The 27,520-nt window shown below is 39.3% G+C and overlaps 1 protein-coding gene across 4 annotated transcripts in view; it reads right to left on the bottom strand.

Moving 5' to 3' along the window:
* The window catches only part of EPS8 (EGFR pathway substrate 8, signaling adaptor), a 151,429-nt gene that overhangs the window by 70,753 nt on the left and 53,156 nt on the right, over positions 1-27,520 (bottom strand). The window contains exon 2 of one of the 4 annotated variants that reach the window (XM_072954788.1): positions 25,013-25,137. The exons of 2 other annotated variants lie outside the window; for them this stretch is intronic. The gene's annotated coding sequence lies outside the window, so the exon portion shown is untranslated. Of the gene's footprint in view, positions 1-14,136; positions 14,254-25,012; positions 25,138-27,520 lie in introns of those variants that run through there. One more of the 4 variants, XM_015235663.3, reaches the window with a different exon arrangement.

Raw genomic sequence — 27,520 nt, 5'->3', positions numbered from 1 at the left:
TTATCATCACTAGCTTCTAACAAGAGCTCCAGAGGGAAAAGGACAGGCAGGGTTGACTCTCTCTCAAATCCCTCTAAGGCCCCCCAGTCCACCCTCCTGCCTCTCCATCCTGACCCCTCTTATTAGCAGCTGTCTTCCTTATCTTCCCCAGATGGAGTGGAAAAACAGAACCTTATCTAACTACACCCTCTCACCTCTCCAATTCTGTCGCCTCTCTGATGGTGAGCGCTGGTCCTACCAAAGACCAGCCATTCCTTCTGCATGTGAGGAAATACCACTCTTGGACTTTCCACTGGAACATGTAGATGTCAACTTGATTTAGATTTGTCATGAGATTAGAAAGAACACGAATGCCGAAGTCCATACTATTCCTTGCTTCATTAATGCTATTCCTAACTCTGTGCCCTTGGACTTGTCACTTAACTCCTAGGTTCCCAATTGGCACTGATTAAGCTGGAAACCAGGGTATCTCCAAGAGTTCTTCGCAGCCCAAAGTCTGGCGCATTAGCTCAGTAATATCAGTGACAAAGGTTAGCACATTAGCTCAATGACCTGCTCCCTGCCATGAAATTACCTATGCAGACCAGAGCAGAGAAGAGCAGAAAATTGTCCTCTTTTCTCTTTGGTGGGGGTGGTCGTTACATAAGCAACTTTGAGGACTGGCTGAACTCTACCCTCATAAGCTCCAAGTCAGTCCACAAAGTCTACAAAGCATGTGACATGAGGAATTTTGTCTTCTTTTTCTTTTCTTTTTTTACAATTTAGCTGCTAAAAAGCACAAGGAATAGCGCAAAGCACACGAACTAGTTAGCTGGGGAGAATAAAATGAATTTCCCTGCCCTCCCCAAAACTGAACTGTTTCATTCCGGGATGTTAAGATGGAATTTTTTTTTCGGAAACAAGTCTTTGACTTTTATGAGACATGAGACTCAGTGTTTACCAGAGTAGTGTTTAATCTCAACTGGCACTGTTGTCACCTCAGGGAGGGCTGGTTTTGCCAAGAGCCACATGACCGCTTCCTGGCCACGAAGGCGATAGGATGAAACTAAGTGGCATGCTCTTGTCACAGCTGTAGGTGCAGAGACAGAAAATCAAAGACTCCAGCTGACCAAGGCTCAAATGCCTAAGACTGAAGAAAAAAAATGAAAAAAGACCAACTATCAATCTAATATAAATGGACACAGGACCCACGGCGTGGATCACCTCTACCCACAACATATTTGACTGCCCTTGAAAACCCTACAGAGGCTCAAATGACAATAATCTACTCTTACAAAAGAAAGATGGCCCGCCTGCTGCTCCCCGAGAGGAGGGGTGAGCAGTTTCACCCAGTGGCAATTTCCTAGCATCCAAAGACCACCTTCCTGTTCCTAAAAATAATAATAATGCTTCTGCCAAGAAGAAAAATGCTTGGGGTGCTTTTTTTCGGAGCCAGTGGAGACAATAAACTCACTGAGCATATTCCAATGCTTTTATTGTGTTTTTGTGGGATAGTAAAAAGAACAAATTCTGAAGGTAGGCAGCCCTGCATGTAAATCCTGAGTCCACCATCCCTCTGTGACCTGGGACAAGTCATGATCCTTTCCGAGGCTCTGTTTACTCATCTGTAAAATGAGAATGAGATTGTTATAAGGATTCTATGTGAAAGCAACAGGTTCCCTGAGATCAATACCTGTATCTGTATCTGTATCTGTATCTGTATCTGTATCTGTATCTACATCCATCAGCCAGCTCATTTTTTCTCTTGAAGAACTGACTTTTGGAAAAAAGAGAAATGGAGACCTATTCTTTAAACACTGGCTCTAAAAATGAAATTGACTGAAGTAAAATCCTGGTGCAGTCAAGCAAATACAACACAAGAGAAACAGATGATAATCAAAATAAAGAATGTTACTGATTACACTCTCACACACACAAAAAGAAAATTCCTTAGTTGACCATTCAAGATACACAACAGTTGTGCACGCAGTGGTTCTCTGGGCTTCCACATTCTCACCAGCACTCCATCCATAAACTGTCGCTAGCACCACACTCTCTCTCGAATATTTCTTGCTCTGGCTCACCTGTGGGCCTCTGCTCTTACCCCAAATACCCCTCCATTACTTTATACCAACCATCTAGTTCAATCCCTTAGTTCCTACTCCTTTCTTAAAGTCTTCCCTGACCAACTCAACATTAACAACATCAAGTCATTTGATAATTATTTATCATGTTTAATATTTTTGTAGTGCAGCTATGAAGAACCTCACTGGTTTGTTCCTTGGTCAGTCTGACACTGCTCTGGGGTGTAGCAAATAGTATGGTCTTTGGCAAAATAATTCCAGGACCAAACTTGTGCTATGGAGAGTTTATATATGTGTGCTAAAAGAAAACGCACTGAATTTTAGTAACCAAAGTAGATTACGACTACCAATAAAAATTTCCTCTAAGATTGACACAAATGACCACCTGACACAAATTCCCGTCTGAAGAAACACTAATGCAAAATAGGAACTAATTTCATACAGAATTGAGCTAAAATTTTTTTAAAATAATTTATTTAGCAGAATTTCTGCAGTCATGATTAGATAAGACCCTCAGTGCTAACTGAGTGGAAACACCAATGAAAGTACTGCTGTTGGTGTGGTCACATATGAATGATGATTTTTAACATCTGATCTGAAAAGCAGAAGTGTTGGTAAAAGGGGGCCTATTTATATCAAGGAGGTTGAGAACTGACTCAGAGGAAAAAGTATTATCCTCTGACTCACCAAGACCACTTCCTGAAACACCCAGTGTTTTTCTTGGAAGGAAGTATACACAAGGGCCATTTCTTTCAAACACTGATTAGACAAAATTGAAGTCTAACACAAAACAGACAAAAGACATATATTTTCCAAAGCCAACCAGGTTTCAAAGTGGAGACCATTCCATAAACATATATTATCTGGTCATGAAAGAGAAGATTTTAAATACAGTCCAAAATGGATAATCCAAGGTATCTTATAATGAATAAACCACGGACTCCCTGCACACATCCCGCTTTATACCATAAGCTCTTAATGATGAAGAAACAACTTCACGATTTTAATCCACAAAATTAACTAATGTCTTTGGCTTCAAAACAATCATTTTTTTTTCAAAGTAATTATTTTCTCTTCTCTGAAATGCCTGTGTGGCCAATATTTAATAATGATTTACAAAAACAGTAAGTGACACTATTCAATGTATATATGTGCCAAATATTGTTATAAATTCTTGGCATGCATTAACTTATTTGGTAGCCACACACCTCTAAGAGGTAGGTGCTCTTATTATTTCTATTCTACAGATGAGGAAACTGAGCACAGAACAATAAAGTACTTAGCGCAATATCACACATGAATACACAGCAAAGCCTCAAATCCAGGCAGTCCAATATAAGAGCCCAAACTCCCAGTTTCTGTGCTGTATGTGTGCGTGTGAGATGCCCCTGCCTGTTGGAATGTTTGCTAAAACTTAAAACACGTAAGTACACACAGACACACAACACACGCATATAAGGACACACCTACACATATGTATAAACACTTCACGTTTACATAATCCACACCGAAATTTATGTACGCCCATCTATGTGACCGTTGTATCAACAGGATTTGGGTGCAAATAATACAAAATCTTTAATCTAGAAGAACAATTACTTAGATAAGCTTTGAAACATTCCGCTGTCCAGATACATTTATGTCAGTCGCACTTGTTTTTTAGTTCTAAAACACTGGGCACATCTCACAGAATGGCAAGAACACCAAAATGACACTGCCCCGGACACAGTCCTTAGGGGAGAAAAATACACATACCATTTCCTTCTGCAAAATAACAAGCAATTAAACTGAATCTTGCTGTTTGTTTCCTCTTGAGTAATCTAGACTGGAAAGGGTTCAAATATCTGACTCTTGCAGTATTTTGCTTTCAGTGGAAAGATCACCCTTTAATACGCCACATCAGCTAATAAGCGTCCGCTCATATCTATAACTGATTCATAGAAACCAGCTTAAATATTAAATGATCACATATTTCTAGTTCTAAACATTTGGAAAAGAAATTCCTACTTAGCTAAGGAGGCAGAAATGAGCACTTGGAAACAAGTCACAGCACTCTGACTTTCAGATTACTAAGGAGCAACATAAGAAGGGGAAATTCACCGCAGAAGGGTGAAGTCCTTAAAGCAGCAGCCTCAGGAAATCTCCTTCCAGCGTTAATACCACTCTGGAGGTGCTGAGGATCCAGAGGTGTTCTTGGAAGCCTGCCTGCCTAGTGTGATTTTAGGGCCAAGACAGAGTCTTCCTGCTTCTTTAAATTATACCATTCATTTACCCAAGGGACATAGTGAATGAAATTCTTACCACTGGAGATGTATTCTTTTGAATGAAGCATTTTCACCCTTAGGAACCACGCTGAAATGACAGACACTTCTAGGAGTAGTAATACATTATATCATTAACACTTAAGTGTAACTTATCAGATGCTTTCTCCTAAGATAGGAGGAATCTAGGGTAATGTGAGAACATTACCTAGGAAGCCAGTGTGCTCAGAAATGTTAAGAAATTCACACAGAAGTGGAGCAGTAGCAAGCCACTGGAGAAAAATTTTGCCAGCTTGATACTTTTGCCTTCAAAAAGATATATTCAGTTATTGATAACTGCTGAAATTATGAAAGGAATTCCATCTTATACGTGGAATGATTATTTATTAGAGACGAGACATCCCATACAGTGAGCAAAACCATGCAAGAAATTCACTCGGTATTGCTTGTCCACACCTACCAGGGGGTGTGTTTGTCATCAGGACATGTAATAAACACCTTTTTTGTCTTTTTTTTTCCCCCTTCAGGAGCACCTAATTTAGTGAGACAGATATGCAAAGAGATGATGACAATGCAACTTGTCAATGACATTGTCACGGTACGAACAATGTACTATGATACCATCTACCCAGGGAAGCTGTCAGTAGGTGTCATCTGGGAGGGGCAGCAGAACCAGGTGTTGAAAGACACAGGGGAGTGTGTCAATCAGTACATGGACAGGAGGAGAGGACATTCCAGACAAAGCACGGTACCTGGAAGAACGTGAGATTCAGGGAAGAGTGAGATATTCTGTGTGGCTGCAAGACAAGGTCTATAAAAAGATGATGTGGCAGAGAAAAGCTGGACACCAGATTGTGAGGGGCCTTGTAGTGCATGGAAAGGAATTTGGACTTAATCTTTATGGAAACAGTAAACCAATGGAGGGAGTAACAGTCATGTTGCTAACTTTAATGACATAACCTTAGGGCCATTCTTGAAGGCAGATTAAGAAGCAAAGTTAACTAATTTTGAGATAATTTTACCTGTTTCATTCCTTTGGGAATCTTCCTAATTGTATTCTGCTCTAAATATTTTTTGGAAGCACTAAGTCTCACCTATGTCATTCCCATAACTTCTTCAAACTTCCGAATTCCCCAAGGAGAAGCAGCAAGATAGTTCAACTAATTTAAAATGTGCCTATTGATAACCTATTAAAGACACAGCCCGCCTTTTCTCGAGTTGTTAGTTACATAAGAAATCCAGTAAAGCAATATTCATCCTACTTTAGAAAAGTTCATTTTAAAAATCCAGAGACGTAAGAGAATTAAAGATTGTTTTTTGTTCGTTTTTCATACAAAACATTCCTTTAATGGTGGGACTGCTTGGAAAACAGTATGGCGGTTCCTCAAAAAATTGAACATAGAATCACCATATGCTCCAGCAATTCCACTTTTGGGTGTATACCCAGAAGAACTGAAAGCAGGAACTCGAACTGATACTTGTACACCCACATTCTTAGGAGCATTATTTACAAGAGCCAAAAGATGGGAAGCAACTCAAGTGCCCATGAATGGATGAATGAGTAAGCAAAATATGGTCTGCACATACAGCAGAATATCATTCAGCCTTTGAAAGGAAGGAAATTCTGATCCATGCTACAACGTGGATGAAGCCTGAAGCCATCATGCTAAGTAAAGTAAGCCAGTCACAAAAGGTGAAATCCTGTATGATTCCACTTATATGAGGTACCTAGGGCAGGCAAATTCATGGAGATAGAGAGAAGAGCAGTGGGTGTCAGGGGCTGGCAGTGGAGAGGGGTGAGGAGCAGTTATCATCTAAGTACAGAGTTTCCATATGTGAAGATGTAAAAGTTCTGAAGATGGATGGTAGTGACAGTTACCCAACAATGTGAATGTACTTAATGCCACTGAATTTACACTAAAGATGATTCAAATGGTAAATTTTATGTTATATATATTTTACCACAATAAAAAAAAAAGCAACTGAGGGGCAAATAAACCACTGAGTGTCTGCAAGCCCATCAGGTGTTTTCCACTTGTCAGTACCACCAATCCCACTCCCAACACACCTTTGAAAAACTTATACTATCTTCAGGGGACAGGAAATGTCTTTTTTCCTCACCGATCGAAACAAAACTTAACAACTCTTAGCAAGTTTTCACTTCATCTGCTAGCCAACATTTCTCCCATGGTAAGGAAATTAGACTTTTGACATCCAGTAAGAAATTCCTCAAACGTCACATTAAATCCAAACAATCTGATACCATCAACTCAAGTTCATCAAAGTATAAGCGTAAGGAAAGCACACACAAGTTCATTACTAAATTCTTATATGATCAGCTGTACATGAACTTTTTTTTTTAACCACTTAGGGCTTTTCTGTTTAACTCAAAAACTAACAGTTCAGAATGACCCCAAAATGTTTTCTCTCCTTCCATCTCCAGTTCTCATTCTCCTTCCCAACTAAAATGATCCTCTTTCCTTAATTGTTGTAAACCCCCATTTCACCCCCATTTTATGGTAAATATCTGGTAAAACAATCCTTCCATGTCTACCCCAACTGTATTTTATCCACTTGGGAAATACGCAGCCCTCTCCCCTTCTCTTTCTACTTCATAAATTCCTCAATGCACCCAACCTGTAAGTGAAATTATCTCAACTTAGAAGCTCAAACTTGATTTTAAAGATATCAACTCCAAAAATAGGAAGTATTTAAGTATTTAACTTCTTAATCAAACCTCTAGGCCTGATTATCATGTGCTACTTGCTCACCCAGTGATCACTCAGAGAACTTGGGATCATGTGTTCTTGTACAGAACACCCTCCCCCTCGGCTGGTTATTTTTAGAAAAGTAGCCAGATTCATCTGGCTATCTCAGAGTTAGTCCTAGCTTTGTAATAACGGCAATTCTCTTTTCCTCCACAGGATCAGACCCAGCAGGGACAGTCTGCATTCCTTTCTCCTGCCTTTTCTGTGTGGACCTTCTCCAGTTCATGGTCCATTCAGGTGCTCTGACAGCAGTTAAGAAGGTTTGAGAAAGCGGGGCTGCCCGTGGCCCAGAGTAACCTGGGATTACCAGCAGTCTGAGGAGTTCAGTGTAACTAGGTGAGCGTCACAGAGGAGGACAGTGGCCTTCATCTGGGCAATCCCCGCACTCTCGACTACACCATGAATTTCCCAGCGAAACATCTATTCATTCCCTGTCCATTCAGGAAGTCTTGCTGACAGCTCACTGTGTGCCAGCAGGTATGTCTGAGGCCGGGTAACAGCGATGAACAAACAGATATGACTCCTGTTTTCAGAGTTGTTAGGAGATACAATGGCCTTCTTTGACAGTCCCTTGAATGTGCCAAGCTCCTTCCATCCTCACGGCCCATCACGCTGTCTGGAATAATTAGCCTCTTTGTCTTTGCCTGCCTAACTCCTGCATCTCAGCTTAAATGACCCCTCTTGGAAAGTATTCCTCTGCCCACCACCCCACCACCCCCAATCTATATTAGATCTTCATCACATGTTTTCATTGCACCCTGAAATCTTCATAAAACTTTACAATTAGACATATGGGCCAATATTTGTTTAAAAATCTGTTTTTCCAAAATAAACTGCTACCTAGTGTACTTTCTATTGAAGCAGAACACACTTTCCTATTTTGTACTTTATATTGAAAATATCTTAAGTCTCATCTTTCATGTTTTTAATATGAGACTTGAATTTTCTGTTCTTTACATTTTCTATGTAACTATAAAATTTATCCAAAAATCTTCCTTCATATGCAATTTGTGTAACAAAATTACACAATTCTCAATAAATTTTATTTTATGTGTGTACGACTTGTAGGTTTTCTTTAGACACTAGCTAAATATTTTAGATATTAGCTAAAATTATTACAAATGTCCATATCTGATGTCTAGATATTTTCAAGCCAGAATTTTGAATAGACTACACTCCATTTTTACAAATTTTCTCTACTATATTCTTATCTGGTGAAAGCCAGACAAATATGAATCCCGCTACTTAATAAAAGTGAGGCTTACTTAGCCTCTGGGAGCCTCGCTTCCTCAGTTCTAAAGTAGCTATAAAATCTTTCAAAGGTATGAGGAGTAAATACCGAGTATGCAAAGTCCCTAGCAAAACATCATTTTAAATAAACATCAGTTCCTTCCGCCCTGTGGTGGGGGGAAAGGTACACACTTGAAAACATAGCCCTCTGTGAACTATAACACCAGTTTTCATTATCTGATCTGATTTCCTAAAATAAACCAAGAAAACCTTTTCTGCTTCATGGACTAGTTGACAAAACTTCTGTAGAGTCAGGCTGTAAATATTTGGGGAGTGTAGGCCACATATTATTTCCTCAATCTTCTTCATTTTTGTTTTCATTTTTAATAACCTACCAGAAATGTAAAAACCACTCTTGGTTTGTAGTGAGAAAACATGCCACTGGTCACAGTTTTGTTACCCACTGTTTTAAGTTCACAGATACTCATCAATTCCAACTTTCTTTATCCTATTACCTGTATAATATTAGGCTCTTAACACTCAATTGAAAAATTACTCTATTTGTCAAAACTTCACTTCAAGCAAACACTTGTTTATATGTAAGGTCATGTAAGGTAACTGACTACCTAAAGAAAAAAAGTACCAATAAAGCCTTTTGAAGGTTTTCTCTAGTGTAACCTCTCTCTTTCCTCTGTTTTTTCCTGAGCCTACCGTTAATCCGGATTTAGAATGTAACCAATCTATGCTTGTGCCCTCGGACTTCTCCTCCCATGATCCTGTGCTGAAGTTGGTGCTAGCTTGAGTTCCTTGATGGGAACCTGATTAGGCATCTTGCACCGTGGACTTAAAGGCCCTGATGGCCCATTCTCCACTGGCTTCTCTCCTTTCAATTCTATGCATTGTTACAAAGTCACCTGTTTCCTTCCAACTTCCAAAACTATCATTTCTTCTTCTCTTCCTCAGCTCAGCTCACCTGATCCCTAATGGTCCAATGTTTCTCCCTTTTCACCTATAATCCCAATGGGAAAAATGCTCTGAAGTCAGGGTCCGAATTAATTTATGTTATTGTTCTGCCTCTGACCATATTCGCGTTTCTTGGCCTGAGTACCTTTGTTTCTTCATCTGTGATAGGGGTCAGAACAGCCTGTGACGCCAGCCACATGCAGTTAAGAGCAAAGGAAATAACACATGTGGAAGTTATTTATTTATAATCTACGAAGTACTCCTAGAGACCACTGAGATCTCCGGGTCAAAAGTCAGATGTGATTCAGGAACTTTTATGAGTTATTGACCTGGGGCAAGTAATTAACCCCTTTAAGCCTCATTTTCCTCACCTGTAAAATAAAGACAGTGATAACATCAATTCTGTTTTGTGAGGATTCTGTGGCATGGTCCACGTCAAGCGCGTATCATAGTGCCAGGCACGTAGTAAAGGCTTACAAAAACGTTAAACGTAATAATTATTTGAGGGTAAGCCAGGGGCTCACTGGCCTTTCACGTTAACTTCTCAGTCTCTCTGTGCTTTGAGCATGTCTATTTCCACAGGGAAATTTATGCCCTTCTTGTACAACACTGGTTAAACAAGTTCTCTGGCATTTTTCTCTGTTGCACTGTGTTCCTCTTACAGGGATTACTTACTGTCTTTCACTCTTAAAAGAGAGGGGAGAGGGAGGGCAGAAATGAAGGAAAGACAGAGAGAGAACCGTCAGTACATACTCCACATTATCAACTAGTACAGTCAGTTCTGCTGTAACGAGGCATATGAATTCCCAGAATCATGATGTTGTGCGAAATCACATCAGGAAAACCACAGAACTTATGGGAAAAGGGCCATCAGTGACACATAAACAAGAAAAGAACCTAATAAAGATCCGAGCACTGTTTATCATGTTAAATGGTTAAAAATAAATTAAAACTACAATAAATACGGCACCCTACCTGGCAGAGGACCTGAAGTTTGCTTGTGGAATTGGGTGTCGAAGGGTTGCAGCTGTGGCTTATTGAGCAATGGTGGAAGAAGGGTTATTGGAAACTGCAGGGGAAGTTATCAGACGAGATATGGATGGTTGTGGCTGATGATATGCAGAGAAGCCAGGTAGATGAAGACTGCTGAGGTGTGCGCATGTGCATTTTGTTTATCCCTCTGTGGCTCAGTTCAGCTAGGTGAAATGTCCTGTGGTCACCTACTGTTTCTCAGATTAAATCACATGTAACAGATGTGAAATTGACATTACACTCAAACTGTTCCCTCATGTTGATCATGTAGGAGTAAATCCTCATTTTCAAAGTAAGCATGATAGCAGAATTGACTGTATTTAGTCCCAATCTGTGAACTCCTGAAAAACATTCCCTGACTCAGAACTGTACTCACTATTTACAAAGTCTGTGTTACCCTTCAATTTCCTATCAGCCCAAAGCCTTTACCTAGAATAAGCTGTTTTTCCTTGTCACTTTTGAGCTACTACATATGGTCTAAACCATTTCTTAACTACATCTCTGATTGCTTCTTCAGCCTTCCCTGCTGGGGGGAGCTGTGATTCAGGCAGCCAAACAACAGTTATTCACATCTCCAGCTGACGCCTTTCCCCAAACATCCATTCCAGCAGAGGAGTAAAATGCTTGGTAGTTAATAATTCACTGCCAGGGCATTTCATTTATTCAGTCACCAAATATTTATAATGAGTTTCTGCTAAATACATGGAAACATAGGGGATACAATATGAAACCAAATTCATTCACTCCATCACATTAAGAGACAGAGACAGCTAAGCAGATCATTTAAAGTCAGTCCATGTTATATAAGGGGTGTAAATTATTACAACACATGTGAAAATAATAGTAACACAAGATAGAACATGAAGCACCTTAAAGAAAATGCAGAAAGTACAAAACAGATTACTTTCAGTGTTGAAAGAGGGGACCAACACTGAAATTTGAGTAATTCAATGGGGGCGATTAGTAGACCTTAAGGATGGGTACATTTTGGATAGGAGAGAGAGACTTTCCAATTGTGGCATGAGTAAAGAAAAAGGCAGGAAATTGGACATATAAAGCATAAAGATCAAGACGTATAGGCCATAAATTAAGATGCACAACTACAAATGATAAGTTACATACCGGACTTTGAATTTGATACGTTGGGAAAAGGGAAAGCCACTGACAATTTTTAACCAGAAGAGTGAAACACCAGTTATGAATGGGCAAAAGGGAGCCCAAAGAGCTTTCACAGATCCAGGCTTTGAGTCAAAGTTAAGAGACTTCATTCAGAGTCTTTGGATGCCAAGCCAGGCCAGCAGGAGGACTTCCCCCGAGCTACAATCCCAGGCTTTGTGTCCATGATTGATATTCACGGCTCTACTTAATGGATAGTAACTGTGTCATTGGGTCTGGCTAATTGTATAAAAAAGTGGAATAAAGAAAAGTTATTGAGGGGAAAGTATTTTTTTCAGAAACAATGAAGGTAGACAAAGAACACAATGCAACTTGACAGTAATAATAAAAACATTGTGAGATATTTAAATCTGACTACTAGGATCATATAATTAGGGAAGTTAAATAAGATGGTTCTGAATTATATGTAAACACCTGACACAATGCTTTTTCGATATTCAAGAGACTATACACCAATGTTCCTAAAAGCAAGACGTTCTTGAACAAACGTTCGTGTGAGATCTACAGCAAGATTAAGAAACACACACGCATTTCAGCTCAGATTTTACATTACCAAGTACAGAGACAATATTTTACAAATTGCTTTCAAATTTCAGAAAATATATTGAGAATTAAAACTACCACAAGTTTCTTCTAATCAAATTCCAAACCTAGTTAATATATTCTACATATGAGTTTCCGAATACAAATCCCACAAATTTTGACAAAAATTAAAAGTATAATTTTTCATATAACTGAAAAGTCCATTTTAAGTGTTCATATGTCAAATTAAACACTTAAAAAATACACAAACCTCAACTCTAAAATAAAAAATAATTTTTAAAGAACAGTTAATCATTTAATTAAATTAGAACTACCCTAGAGGGTAAATGATCAAAAGAATGTTTGATAATCTACTTCATTGTATCCTCTTCATAAAATTTTTATGCAATTTGGCTAAGCTATTATTTCAAAATCTAAAATATAATGAGCTGACTTGGAGTCTCCTTAAAACTCCAAGGCAGTTTCCTTCAGTAAACTTCATACCTACCTTGATGAATTAATGACACATGATTACACTGAAAAAATAAACTAAAAAGGAGACCTCTCTACACAATTTATTTCAGGACTGTTTACATAGAAAATGAGTCTAAACATCTTATCCCCTCCAAAGCCATTTCCTTTTACATGCAATTTACTTAAACTGAAAAAACTGTTTCCAAGTCTAGAGCTGAAAACAGAAACCTCCTTTAAAACACTCCAGGTACAGTAGTACAGGGATATCCTTCTTAAGGTGAGAATAAGTGGGTCAAAAGACAAAATATTTTTCATCCCGTTCCCAGAGCACATGTGAGATTTATACTCAACATGAAGTTGACACGGGCCTTGTAATTTGGCCTGTAAAAGCTGACCAAAGCTTTGCAGCAAGGGTAAAAATAAATCAGGCCATCAACATCTCAAGGAACCTCACTTTTTTATGCTGACCAAAAGGTGCTTACAATGCCTGCATGAGTAGTTAAAACTTGTGTGAGTTGATAATACTCCTTATGGTGTGCAGAGTCTTAATAAATAATAGGGACATTACAGGAACATCAACATATCCAAGAACCCATTTCCAAAAGGTTCAGCACATAACCATGGCACCTGTGCTCAAGAATGCATTCCGCTTCCCAGCACCAGAACAGTGATACAATCAGTTATGCACTTTTGTTATCTACTACATTGTGATACACTATTATTAGCTCTTGATGGTTTTCAATGGTATACATTTTAGCCTTGTACTTAATCATTAGTAAGAGAACAGTAACAAAAAGGCTCCTCCCGAATAAAATTAAAGGTACCAAACCAATGAGAGCTACCAAAAAAATAGATCTCTCTGTAGTAAGAATTATACATATTTGCCATTTAGTTCAAATTTTATATCTAAAATACCATATATATAAAATGATGGTGTGTTATGAAAGAGTTTTATGAAAAATTATGGACTTTTTCAAAGAGTTGTTTTTTAAAAACTTCTATTAATTGACTATTTGAACAGTTTACAAGTTGCATTAATATACATGGGTCACAAAAAAAAACTTTAAATACACATATTCACTACTTTTTCGGTCCCAAGCAAAATGTTTACACAGAAATTTGGCAGTGTTCAGTCTGTGGACTCAAAGCCAGTAACAACCTAAGAAAGCTGAACGTGGTTAATAAGCACATTTTCATAGTACAACTAACATTGTATAATAATCCAAAGCAGGTAATATTTATAGGACAATCACAGTATTTTGCATATCAGATTAATTCAAAAGTACTTTTAAGAAAACTTAATATATCATATCTGTGCTTTCCCAACTGTTAATAGTCAACAGATTTCTTCTTAGCTGTAATTTGAGGGAGAAAATTATTCTCTTAAACACTATGACCCAAGGGAAGGAAATTCTTTAAATCCTCACCCCCGTAAGCAAGAAGTCAGGAGGTAGGAGGCAGGACCGTGTACCAATTTCACCAAGTTCAGAACCCACTCGGAATACCGAGTGGGAATTTACAGTACTGTCAAAGGGCTTACTGGGACTAAAAGTCTTACCACGTGTTTCAAGGTCTACACATACCCTCCATAATTACACCTTTGAGAGCCCTCCTTGGCAAAGAAAACAGTCACAAACTCAAACTTACCTCCCTACACAATCCAGGCAAAACTCCTCCGAGCAATCCTCCAGGCAATATTGAGAGGACATTCCTCTCGGCTCCCTCCTGGTGCCAACTGACCTTTGGCACATCAACATCAGAGAGGGTGGGGCGCCACGCTTCAGTTTCGGCCTGGTGCTAACACTGAACAATGTCTCTCTGGTTTCTCCAGGGCGTTAGCTGAGACTTCCTCTTCTTGTTAAGTAAGTAAACACAGTCACTACTACATTTCCAACTCTTCTCTAAAGTGGTAAAAATAAGGCTTTAAATGGCACAAATACTAATGGCTGACACTGATGGGGAAATGACTGCGTACTCTAAATTTAAACTAACACGATGCAGATAGGCTATGATTACTCCCATTTGAAAGAGGGGATAGCCGAGGAATAGAGATTAATAAGTAACTTGTGGGAATTCTAGGTACAGCAATACAGCCAGCTGAGTTAGTGCAGAAGACTTTCCACCATAAACACATTGAAAAGTTTCTAAGCTGCAATAAAGGAAAATCCCTCTGGTGCCAAACCAAAGGCAGAACTGATGGCCAGAGGGGCAAGCACAAAAGGAAATACTGCCAGCTGTGGCCGCCAGGAATAATCACTGGAGTCTCTCTAGCGCTTAGATCTAATTGAAATTGGTAAGGAGGTGCCCCCTCAAGGAATGAGCTCAGAAGAAAGTTCTCTCTCAGGAGAGCAGAGTTAGGCTAGATTTCTGGCCCCGATCACCTTCAACACAGGATAGAACCTGCCCAACCGTAGGCAGCAGCCCTGGTGCCCGGGGAGAGACAGATTGGATAGGATAGGTCTTGGGCACGCAAGGTATAAAGTCAGTACTGAGGTCCTTTGATAAAACCGGCTGTCGTCAAAGCTGCAATCACAGTTAAAAGGGGGACAGAACAAATCCACCCACTGTCTTAGTAAGAGTTCAGTGGAGCTCGTCTCTGAGAATCTGGGTGAGAGGGCAGGGGAATGCTTACAACCGAAAATTAAAACCCTATCTAAGCCTGTGTCCTAACGGTTCTGAAGTCTGAATCTTATTTGTACGAGAATCTCCAAGCTAAGAAACTAAGAAAACTTGGGGAGTCCTGGGCTTGTGATGTCCCTGGAGTATCTGAACTAGACAAACATAAAACCATTTTAAAGTAGCACCCCATAAACAAGGCCACAGTGGATTTCCACAGTGGAAAACCAAACCACAACAAAAGCAAAAGAGAATGCCCACTGGAAATGAGCTTACAATTTAGAATTTACAAAATGTGTGAGAAAATGATTTCCCGTGATTGAGCATTAACAAATACATTAAACAGAAAATTTAGTACTCAACTAATATTTTAACATGAAGGTACAAAAAAGAAAAAGCCTAAAAAAAATTTTTTAAAAAAAAGAAAAAGCCTAATTATTAAGAGATGGGGAAGGAAAGAGCCTATCAATAGGAAATGGAAAAAACAGGTTTCATAAAAACTAAAAAGAATTTATATGCATGAAGATACGCACTTTTCTCTGCAAGGAGCACCCAGAGTTTCCATCAGAATTCTGCAACTAAAAAGGGAATAGCATCACTATAAATAGACAGAATTTTTAAAGCTTGTTTAGAAAAGCAATAATCAATGCCAGAACTCAATTGTCTGGCAGAACCCATTCCACACCGACTTTCCTTCTCTACCATTTCTTAAAAACTCCTGACCACTCTGCCCTGCAACTTCTCATTCCTGAAAATTCTAACCCAGCCCCCAAGCCATTCTGAAACGTCCGACACCCTTGCAAAAAATGATGGAGTGGAAACTGTGATGTGGCACCCGGATCCCCCTTCACGACTGGAGGATTTATCCCCCAGTTCCTGTAGTGCTGCCAGCACACCGGCCCCAGCTACCGGCTCTGTACACATGGCCTTGGCCGAACGGTCTCCTCGTGTAAGCTCATGCTCCCCTCCCAGGACAGCCCACGTCCAAAGTCTGGCTGAAGTGGGGACCATGAAGGCGTGTCCCCCTCACTCCAGCTGGAGACAGTGGGAGCACCATCCCAGCTCTAGAACCTCCACGGGCCACGTCTCTGTCGAGACTACAGGGCAGCCTCACCGTCCCCTCTGCCCGACACTGGTCTCCTTCCATTGCACAGGGAATTCCTGAGAGACTTCCAGCACACTAATTTCCATTTCAGAGTCTGCACCCTGAGGAGCTCAGGCTGCAACAGAGGAGCATCAGGGGAAAAAAAAAAAGAGGGCAGGATAGTGGGGCGGTATTATCAAGGAAATGAAAAGAATAAAAAACCCTTGAAACCAGTGGGGAGAAGAGCAGAAAGTACTAACATAATCTCTTTCTTTGATAGTAGAAGGGAAAGCCTTTTTCCAAATGAATGACACAATCACAGAAGTTCCAGCCCAACACATCAGTGTATCTGGGAACTACAGGGTCAAAAGAGATCTTACGAGCTGTTCCGGCTCCAACCCCTGTCATTTTGAAGATAAAGCCCTTAGGCCCACAGGTCTGCCAAACACCAAAACTGTCGCTGCTTAGAAATAGGTAGTCTTTTAAGATGGTCACTTTCATAACAGTAAGTCAACAGGAGCATTTAACACCATGCTAGGACAAGGTTGTCAGCAGTGGTATGCGTGTGTGTTTGTGTGTGTGTGCAATTTCCTAGCTTCCTGTATTAGTCATGGAGAAATGTGCGGCACCAGATCGCTTCCAAACGCATAGTATTTCTCATGGTGCTTCTGGGGAAATGCCCTATCTTAGAAAGGGGAGAGAGCTGACAAATACCTGTGAGCCTTGCTTAGATTTGTCCCGTGTCCCCAGTAAGAGAATTCTGGTGTATCTTTTAGTTTCAAATCATTGGTAAAGATGTTAATGATAGTTTTATAAAGGGTTAATCTGGCATGGTCTGGGATATGACTAATGCGTATCCAGAATACTAATAAAAAACTGCATGGACGAAAACCACAGTCATTTATATGCACACTCAGGCTGCCAATGACATGGGACAAATCTAAGCACGGCTTGTGGGTATTTGTTGGTCCAGAAGTACCATGAGAAATATTATGTATTTGGAAGGTGACAGATTTGCTTGCTGTACATTTTCCCAAGACTATTGAAGGGAGTTGAAACTTTTGCATACACACACACATCTTTCCTTGCAGCCTTGCCCCACTTTTCACACTTTGTAACCACAAACATAGAGGCAGACAAGATAAGCTCTAGGAAAACCTATCAAAGTAAGCCCATTGGATACAAAAAGACATGAAGTCGTTTACATACTTAGGACAGTCAAGCAGAATGGACCATCACTGTCACAATCCATTCATCTTGGAAACCTGGGCAGAACTCCACTCTCAGGTCCTGTGCAGCTCAACTTCAGTTCTTCAACTGGTCTTCCTCTCCTGAGAATCACAATCTACTGCATCTTCTCGAAGCCAACCCTTCTCCTTCTAACTTGAAACCTTTTTTTTTCAATGGGAGTAAGGAACTAAGATGCTACAAGTATGAGAGAATCCAAAAGAGGTTTCTAAACTCTAAGTTGTATATTGTCAAATCTCAGTTATTTACAAGCTAATCTAGCTAAGTCCATACAGGTAGAATGACCACGCCAAAGCTTTAACAGCTCATCTGGAAAAGGAGTAAGAGTGCAATATAATTCATATTTGGGGAGAATCATGTCAAATTATTAACATTTAATAGGCGTACAAAAGGGCAAACATGCATGGTATGTGAATGAGAGGAAGAACCAATTTGTTCATATGAAAAAAGAAGATTAAATGAGTCATCATGGGTTTGGAGCTATTGTCTGGACATAGAAACTGGATTAAATGTAGAAAACAGAAAAACAGAAAAAAATATATATATATATAAATGGGCGCTTCTTGGGGTTAACAAATACAAACAGCAAGACCAAAAATATTCATTCTTCACATAAGTTATTTAGAAGAGTGAGATAATTCAATTTTAAGTCTACAGATGGCTTAAGTCTCTTATTACAAGGTAGGAAAATGCTGATTTGAGAAAGATGAACTTCAAAATAATGTACCAGTATGTAAGTGAACAAAATGGTAGTTTTGCCTTAAATTGGCAACGTTTGGGTATATATTAGGGAACCACAAAACTTATTTGATTATGGATTTTAAATGTTCACTTTCCACTGAGGAATCACTGTAGAATTCCAAAAAGTCATGCTCTTATTTGGCAATTTCAATCAAAAACCAACAAAATTTTGGAAAAAAAAAAAAAGAACAGTGAAAAGGAAGGAAAAAGGTGATTTCTTATTTCTATCCGTGTCCTATAACCAAAGAGAAGTTGGAAAGTGTAGCGACCTCAGCACTGGGAAACGAACGCTACTGTTTATGTACCAGGTCTGTCACTCAATAGGTCTGCACCCCAGGCGAGTAACTTAACCTCCCTCGGTCTCCATTTCCTCTCCCGTAAAATGAGATCAATGAGAGCAGTTTGTAAATGCCCATTCAGGGCTATTCTAGAATGCGTACCTCAACCAAATGTAAAAATTAAAAATCTACTTAATTGGATTTGGGCTAAAACACAGCAATCGGCAGTTTTACTCTTTTCAACATAAAACGGTAAATTTTCAGGAAAGAAAAAAATGAAATGACCAAATAGTCAGAAAACCTAAAGATAAATGAGGGGAAAGTATTAGTTGCTATGAGGACATCAGTAAATTCACCTCAGAAATAAGGAAGAAACAATTTTGATAGAACCTCCGATTTCTACTAAAAAAATTCCCACTGAAATACGGACGCTGCTGAAACACAACAGGTACCATGAATTTCTGAGCGGCAGGGAAAATGAAAGCTTTTGGCATGTGGTACCAATATTTCCTGTCATGATGAAGATTTCACTTTGAGCTTCCTCATTTCACCTGACTCAGATGGTGCTCGCATTCCATGTAATTGGCTCGGAGAATGCATATCAAAAGAGCTGACAAGATGTTCCCTGGAAAACAGCATTTTTTAAACTTATAACAGCTTTACCCCAAACCTGTGCTTTCCATGTGAAGTTTAACTCTAAAAAAAAAAAAAAAAAAGATAGGATTACTTTAGCCTGTTAAAACCACGGGTGCTTCAGGATTCTTAAGTGCTGGTTTGAAAAGAAAGACATTTAATAGAAGAGTACCAATGCCTCCCAGAGTATCTTCACCTCTGCAGTACAGTCAGGGAATTATCACATCAGCTTGACAATATGACTTAACCTCTCCTAACGATGATCATGTGCTCTAGCGCTGGGAAGAAAGGGAAGGGGGAAGGAAGGGGTGGGGGGAAATCAGCATCAGCAAATACAGAAAATGAGTTGTAAATGCTGATAAAGGTACTAAGTTAGCAAAAAAAAAAATCAGGGGAAATGCCCAAGTTTCAGTGCAAAGCACATACCCTCTGAAATACCACAAAGAATCACCCTAGACATACTTTAACAAGCTAATGCGGAGCAAGCAGCCTTGAAAAATTAAATCAGGCAGCATTACAATAAACAGAATGAAACGCCTGTTTTCAGAGCAGCAGTTTTAGAAAAGGCTGTGCAAAGAGCTGTTGGAATAATATTGCTTATATCATCCTTCGAAAATAAAACCTGCAATTAAATTTGCACATCAGATGATCCTAGAAGTTTGTATGTTACCAGTAAGTAGGGGTGGCAGAGGGGGCTTAAATCAGGCTGTGTCAGCGGCACACAGAACTGGGGTCATATAAAGACAAGCCACTGTGGCGACACTTCAGTGCGACCTGAGGCCGAATGCCACGGCGATGAGCCACGGTGATGCACTGATACTAAAGTGCCAGGGGCAGTGTCACTTTTTTTTTTTTTAACATTTTTTTATTGAGTTATAGTCATTTAACAATGTTGTGTCAAATTCCAGTGTAGAGCACAATTTTTCAGTTATACATGAACAGACATATATTCATTGTCACATTTTTTTTCACTGTGAGCAACCACAAGATCTTGTATATATTTCCCTGTGCTATACAGTATAATTGTAACTTCTCTGAAGATCATTGGATGGAGTCTGCCAAGTCTGCAGGAGTTCATTATGGCCCTGGGCTGAAAAGCATTAATACAATGAAGGTTTACCCGAGTGGGGCAAAATATTAAGGAGCACTTTCAAGTTTATTTTCAGTTGACAAAAATGTCGATTCTCCAAACCAGCACTTTATTTTATTTTTTTTGAAGTGTAGTTGATTTACAATGTTAGCTTCAGGTGTACAGCAAAGTGATTCAGTTATATATGCATCTATATTTTTTCTTTTCAGATTCTTTTCTCCAAACCAATTCTTAATCTTTGTTTAGTTTGCAGTTCAAGATCTTTCAGTGACAACATCTCTAATTTCCTTGTACTCCTGACATTGGGCCACGGAAAGAGACTACATTAACCTATGGCAGGAGTAGCATGTTGTGGTGAAAAGAACCATGGATTTGAATCCTAAAACCTTCATTTCTCCCCTGGCTCTCCAATTTGGTCTTCCACGACCTTAAGCAAATCATTAATATCGGCAAGAGAACATGGTTGTAAAAACTCTATTTCCTGTGTTAAACCGGTTCAGAGACACGCACTGTTACTCACAGCTGTGTGGCTAGGGCCACGTTGCTTCACTAAGTTTGTCTGCTTATCCATGGAATGAACGTAACAGAATCTTCCTCAGAGAGACTGAGTGATACAGCCTCTGCGAGGAGAACAGCAGAGTGCCTGCCTGACTGCCGGAAATAAATGACAGCTTACAAAACAGCTCTACTCCTCTGAGTTTCTTTACCTTTTAAGTAACCTGCCTCGGAAATCAAGCTATTATATCTTAGAATAAGATTTCCTGTGCTTCACGGTGTCATCAACAGGTCACTGATTACTTGGGAAAGCTGAGTCTTCTCAATAAAGAGCTATAATTTTATTCACAACTGTGTAACCTTCTGCATGTGCCTTCAAAATCTTTTTTCACTTTGGTTAAACAGGAAAGTATTATTTCATAATGACCTGTGATCCTATTTAGTCAAGTGTCCAAACTGATATTTTCTATAAAAATCCCAAAGTCTTTTTGACTTCAAAATAGTTTTAAGGTTTCCTAGAGGGTCCCTGTCAAATCTCAAAGGATGTGTCTCTCATCTTATAAAAGAGAAATGTTTAAATAATTAGGTTTATTCGGTATGTTAAATTACATGGGAAGGACAGCCAAATACGAAGTGATGATAAACCCTCCTAGCTTGTACATATATGGATAATATTGTACTAGTATAAGTAGTTCAGAAATTGTGTTAAGTTCATAGAAATTTGCCGATACCTATTAATAAGTTGTCCAAGTACTATCTTAAATTGTTATATGCCACAGAAATGACTAAATTTCCTTATCAGATGAAATCTCATCAGAATTTTAACCAGAACTATTTGTAAGTCTTCTGTCATTCACAGACAGTTATTGTTTACTCTGATTCTTCTCTGAAAGTTTTATCAATCGGCTGCTGTGAGACCGCACCGTGACAGCATCACTTGAATAACCTTGAGATCACGCCACTGGACTGTGTAAGAGTTTCCAGAACTAATGAAGAAGCTGATGGATTCACAGAACTGCTAACCAAAGATCGAGCAGAACACAGGACTGAATGAACTGACGTGGATGATTATAATTTCAGTGACTTTTGTTTGAAGCATTGCTGGTGTTTTAATGTTACGTTTCCTAGATTTAAGGAAGTCTTTTTCTCTTAAGCTACTGATAATTTACAGCAATCTGGCAAATGACACTTTTGTAAGCAGAACTGACGCATTTATCTCTTCTCCCTACCTGATCCCTGCAGAATTTGAAATCATTTAGGGAGTGTTCTTACTTTCAGGGCAAGGTAGTGATTTGCATAAAGTCAACAAGGATCTGTTCTCCCTGTAACAGGACACAACTGTAAACATCGTTCATATCAGCAAGGCTTTGACCAGAATGTCCTACCTGAGAACGATGTGCACAGAGTCAGATACGATCAGACAGCTTTAAGGAACTAAGGTTGACTTCAAGGAGCCAATGTTCACAAAGCTCCCTTCCAAAAAACTGCCTGGAATCTTGCTTACAGGACTGCCTGAGAGGTGAGTAAGGAAGGTCATTTTCTGGCAGACTCAGGAATCTCAGGATATTTTGGGGACCTCGAAAAGAGCGGAATTCACCCAAGTCTGTAAGTATTGCAGGCAAAAGCTGATGGTGAATCTGTGGCTTGGTTTCCTAATCTGAAGAATCTTTTAGAAGTCTAAGCCGAGATTCTTTATTAGTAGTTCCAGCAAAGCATGCTTAAAAAGAGCACATATGGTCACTCACTGTTCTTGCCGGACTAGATGTAAATAATCAGGCCAAGTTTAATGATTAGTCTTACTTAGAATATCTTCAATAGAAATGGGTGTGTCAATAGGGACAAAAATTATGTTTCATTGGAAAACTATAGCACACTCTTGTGGGAATTAAATTCTTGCTCTGTTCATCGCCTTTGAAGTTTTTGTTATCTACCTAAAAACCAGACTGGATCCTGAATTCTTCGAGGCTCCTCCAATATCTAGCTACAACTATTCTCCAAACTGTTTCCAATGTCCCCCCATCCTTCTGACTTGGAACCACTCAGAAATAAAACTGCACCTTTCCCTAAGCCCTGCAAGCTGAAACTGGACAACCTAATGGAAACTTCTGAGAAATCACTACAATAACTCACATATCCACAGCCTCCCTGCCTGTTGCCACATGGGCCCCTCAGAAAGTTCTTCAGAACACGTGATGACGCCCCCAGCGACAAATCACAAACCAAGAAAAGCTGCCAGGTTGCTGCGTTTTGCTCCCACTCCATTTGAAGATTCTTTGAGTCCAACATCTAGAAATGACTGACTGACTGTCCTCTGGACTGAAAAACTAAGTTCATAGTTTGTCCTAATCGTTAATCTTCTTCTTCCCCCTCCTTTTGCTTCCTACACTTATCTCATACTCTTTAATCCATCATTTTCCTCCACAGCTGTCCATTCTCCATCCAACCCAGCAGAAAAACACTCGCGTCTAATCGTTTCATTTCCTTACGAAGGCTCCCACGTCACACAAAACTTTTACTAAATAAATTTGCGTGCTTTTCTCCTGTTAATCTCTTTGTCACTTCAATTTGCATGTCCAGCCAGGGACCGTGAGAGGACGTAGGAAATCACCCTTCTCCCCTCTACTCCACAGACACTATACTTACACTCTTACCAATGGTTTCTAAGTTGTTTCTTTCTGTTCTCCCACACTCTCCCCAAAACACTGCACATCACTTCTTTTAAAAATCTGTCCCAATTTGACAGAGGAAAAAATTTCTACACATCTCTTAGTTTAACAGTGATAACTGATCTCTTGTTAAAACTACTTCCACATACCTTCTTCAAAATTTTCTTGCTGACTTTTCACCTTTGTTTTTCCTTTTAGATCAACAGGATTCATTCTCTTAGCTGTCAGCATGGAATTTTTAATTGTGTATGTATAAGGCATAAACATGCGTGAGATTTTTTTATCTAGATCAAAATAAACATACAGCTTAGATTTATGTTTTGGTGTCCAGCTCTGACTTAAAAATATAAAGTAGACCTATTGTACATCTTTTTTTTTAAGGTAGATTAGGTCTTTCTGTACTCTTAATAATATCAGACCCTATCCCTAAATTAAAAATCATATCTATTTATCTTTTTATAAATCGGGTGTAGGTGGTAATCCTTTCTTTACACCTGCTCAGATTATTCTAACTGTATTTAATCCAAAACCAGAAGTGCCTTTTTGACCAACTCCCAAGGAAGGTCATTTTGTACATCAGACGATAAAGCTTACACATTAACCTAACGCTACGTCTTCCACCCCAAAGAGGGCACAGCTTAACTTTGACTGTGAAACCAGAATTAAGTTTTAAGGTAACCAGTGTGTTGACTCTGCTGGTCCTAAAGCAGCATTTCATTTATGTAAGGATGCCTGTTGTCACTCTTTATTTCTTATAGCCTTTGAGAATTAGGGTTCTCACTGACACACAGAGAACTTCTATGGCCTCTTCATTTAAAATCAAAACATCACCCATGCGCCGGTCAGTCAGTCCCTGAGGCTATGAACGTCCAGAACTTGATGTCAAAATTGAATTCGCGTCTCAGATTCCCAAAATAAGCTGTGTCTTTCACATCTGTGGTATGTTTCAAATATGCTACTCAAAAGTCTGCCTTAACTGACTTCAACTCAACATTAGAAAAGACTAAGAATCAGACAAGATAAGGTAGCTTTTCTCAACATGCGTTAACTTTATCAAATGTTTTCTGTCTTTAAATAGAAACATTAATTCAAATCAGCTATAATTCTATTTTAAAATCTGGCTGCTATGGTGTAATAAGTACATATTACATAGTCACATACATGGATTTTAAGTAGATTTTGATGTGGATCTTTTAGAAGTACACACACTGATGTATGCCTCCCACAGCAATTCTCCTCGCATCCTCAACTTCCTGAGGGGGGCTGCTTAAAGACATTTCCGTATCTGCTAGCAACGGACACTGCTCTACTCTTAAAAAGCAAGCAATCTTCAAGGTTGCCCCCAGCCCCCAAATTAAAACAGTATAAAATGCATAACAATGAGTATTCAGTTTACTTTATGCCACTTTGATTCATTTAACAATGAAATAAAATTCAGTATCTATCAAAGATCACGCATTCCTAGGTATCCTGTTAAGAAACATTAAAAAAAAAATCCACTTTGTTTACTTTAAGGCAAACGCTATTGTGCATTCCACTGGGACACCACTCGCCCACAGATCCACGCCAATAAGTCAGGATAAACCAGGAAGCTCTCATACTCACCCGCTAGCTGTCTAAGCCAACCTCTACTCGTTAGCGGGGACTGTCAGTAGTTACAGCAACGACATACCTCAGTTCACACCACGAACTTCGCGTTGCCCGGAATCCCTCCCAGAGCGTGTGCGCGTACACATGTGCAGTTTACACAGCACTTCCACTTTCTCTGTTCGTCTTAATTCTCATGCTTTTGCCACCCTATCAAAAATTACACAGTGGGTTACATGAATGACTTCATCATATGGTGACGCAGCCACTACTCAGTACTGACCTTGGACAGCAGACCTGTAAAGATCTCATCGCAATAGCCCTGATTCACCACCAAAGAACAGAGGGATGGATGAAGGGAAAAAATAAGAATGACAGAAAAAATATGAATTTTAAAGACTCATAAGCCACATCAACAAACAAATATTTATTATAAATTTACCAGATGTGTGTTGAAATTTGCCTCACGTGAATATGCTGGCTGGCTCATAAATAAGATGCAGAATTTACCCGATAGGTCACTCTGTACTATGGATACTGACACACGCACTAAAAGCACACAAAGAGCACAGGTATATATGTGAACACTGAACACAGCATAAACCTAATAAAATCATACTTAAGAGTAATAAAAGGTCAAAAGCCTATGATGTTGGCTAGGGAAGGGTTAGTCATAAAATCTGAATAAATAGAAAGTTTTCGGGAAGCAAATTGCCACTTCTCTTCCAGTAAGGTTAGGAAGGCACTGTGAAGAGCTAATATCTGAAGATGATGTCACAACAGAAATTAAAGAGTCTAACAGAGCAAGAAGGATTAAGTGGTTCTTTCCGATTAACAACAAGCTGAGGAACAAAGGATACAGGCAGAAAAACAGCAAGAAACAAGACAGATAATTATTGTCAAGGAGGACAGGGTGGTGGGATTTGGGGAGGTGGGGGCTGAGCTGAGAATTCTGCATTCCTCTGTGGGGTATAAAATTCAGTCCCTGTGGTTGGCAGAGAAGAAACTCTTAAAAATGAATCACCTGGAGAAGGCGGCATCCGCTCAGCAGCACTCAACTATGTGCCAAAGTCCAATAAAAGAACCATAACAACCAAGATGCAGTGATAAACGCCAGGTGGGTTTGTGAAAATCAGTCAAGAGGGAACTGCCATGTTTTGACAAAAGCCTGGATGTCTAGGGAGTGACAGCAGAGAGTGAAGACACACACACACACAGACACACACACACACACACAGGTACACACACGTACAGAATGCTTTCTTGCTGGAGGCATTGATGATACAGTGAGTATTTCTCAAAACAGTGAGATGACAATAAGATGCAGGTTTTGAAGTGACAATCTGTAGCTTTATCTTACTTATTTATTTATTAACTCATTCGTCTGTCTATCTATCTAATCATCTATCTATCTAGTTGGTGATTAGTTTTCCTGCCTTCCTTTGCCTCCTGAAAGAATGAATAAATAAATGAAGGTACACTCAGTCCCTACAATGAAGTGTGTACTATACTAGTTATAAATGAAATCATATAGTCATTCTAGAAGCAGAAATGATTATTATGAATTTTCTCAATAATGTAGGTGTAAAAGAGAGAAAGGGAAAATCTCTTCAATTCAAATTAATTAAATGGAAAACCATTTTGATGGCTGAGAGGTTATGAGTTAGAGAAGACATATCAGAACCAGAACTGAACTAAATGAAACTGTGCTGCATATGACTCTTTAGGTTTAAATTATTAAATTGACGAGGATGACTGTAATTCCGTAAGTGGTATTTCTCCGGGGTTTGAAATTCGCTAGCTCTCTTAACATCATCATTCCACTCAGGGAACTGTAGTAAGCTGTTTGGTTAAATCTGAGTTACACCCAAGCAACTACAGTCTGGCTGTTTTAATTTCTCATGAGGCCTGTGCCATCTGGGTTCTGATTATTTTCCTGGCTGATTTAATTTCCAGATATCTCGGACTGTACAGAGCTGGGTTGGCTATGAAAGCATCGACCCCAAGTAGGAAGCTCTCATTACATCCGTTCTGACCACAGGGCATACAGTGTATACGCCCAAATCAACCACTCACTTTATGAACCCAAATTCATTGTTTCACTTGTGTACACGCTTCCTCATTCCTGTGTTATATTTGAAACGTAACTGAAAAACTTTTACATGACTTTTAAATGTTTGTAGGTATGGACAAGGTTTAAGGTTAAGACAGCTGACCCACTGCCACAGCACACGTAAATACAGGAAAGCAAATTACTTGAAATGTTGACCCATTAAAATCAAGAATGGAGAAGTCTGGTTTCTTTCGTCAAGATGTTTTTGTCAGTTCTCTTCTCCCCTCCCCTATAATGTGTCAACAAATGATGACAAATTCACAACTGCAGTACAGGAGAGTGATTCCCCACCAGTTCTGACTGCAAAGGGGAGGTTTAAGGCTGTGTGAAGGGAGTAAGCCCCTGCTAGTTAGCACTGAAAGGAAATAATCAACAGATTAAAGGCGTTAAAGTAGCTAATTCTACTAAGTCACTACTTTTGCATTCTAACTACTTGGTTTTTAATGATGGAAATTTAACTGTTGCCCAAAGGGTGGGAAA

This window comes from Vicugna pacos, chromosome 34 (assembly GCF_048564905.1).
Source record: "Vicugna pacos chromosome 34, VicPac4, whole genome shotgun sequence".
In the NCBI taxonomy this organism is placed as follows: Eukaryota; Metazoa; Chordata; class Mammalia; order Artiodactyla; family Camelidae; genus Vicugna; species Vicugna pacos.
The sequence above is the reverse complement of the archived record's forward strand: the minus strand, read 5'-3'. Positions and strand labels throughout refer to the sequence as shown.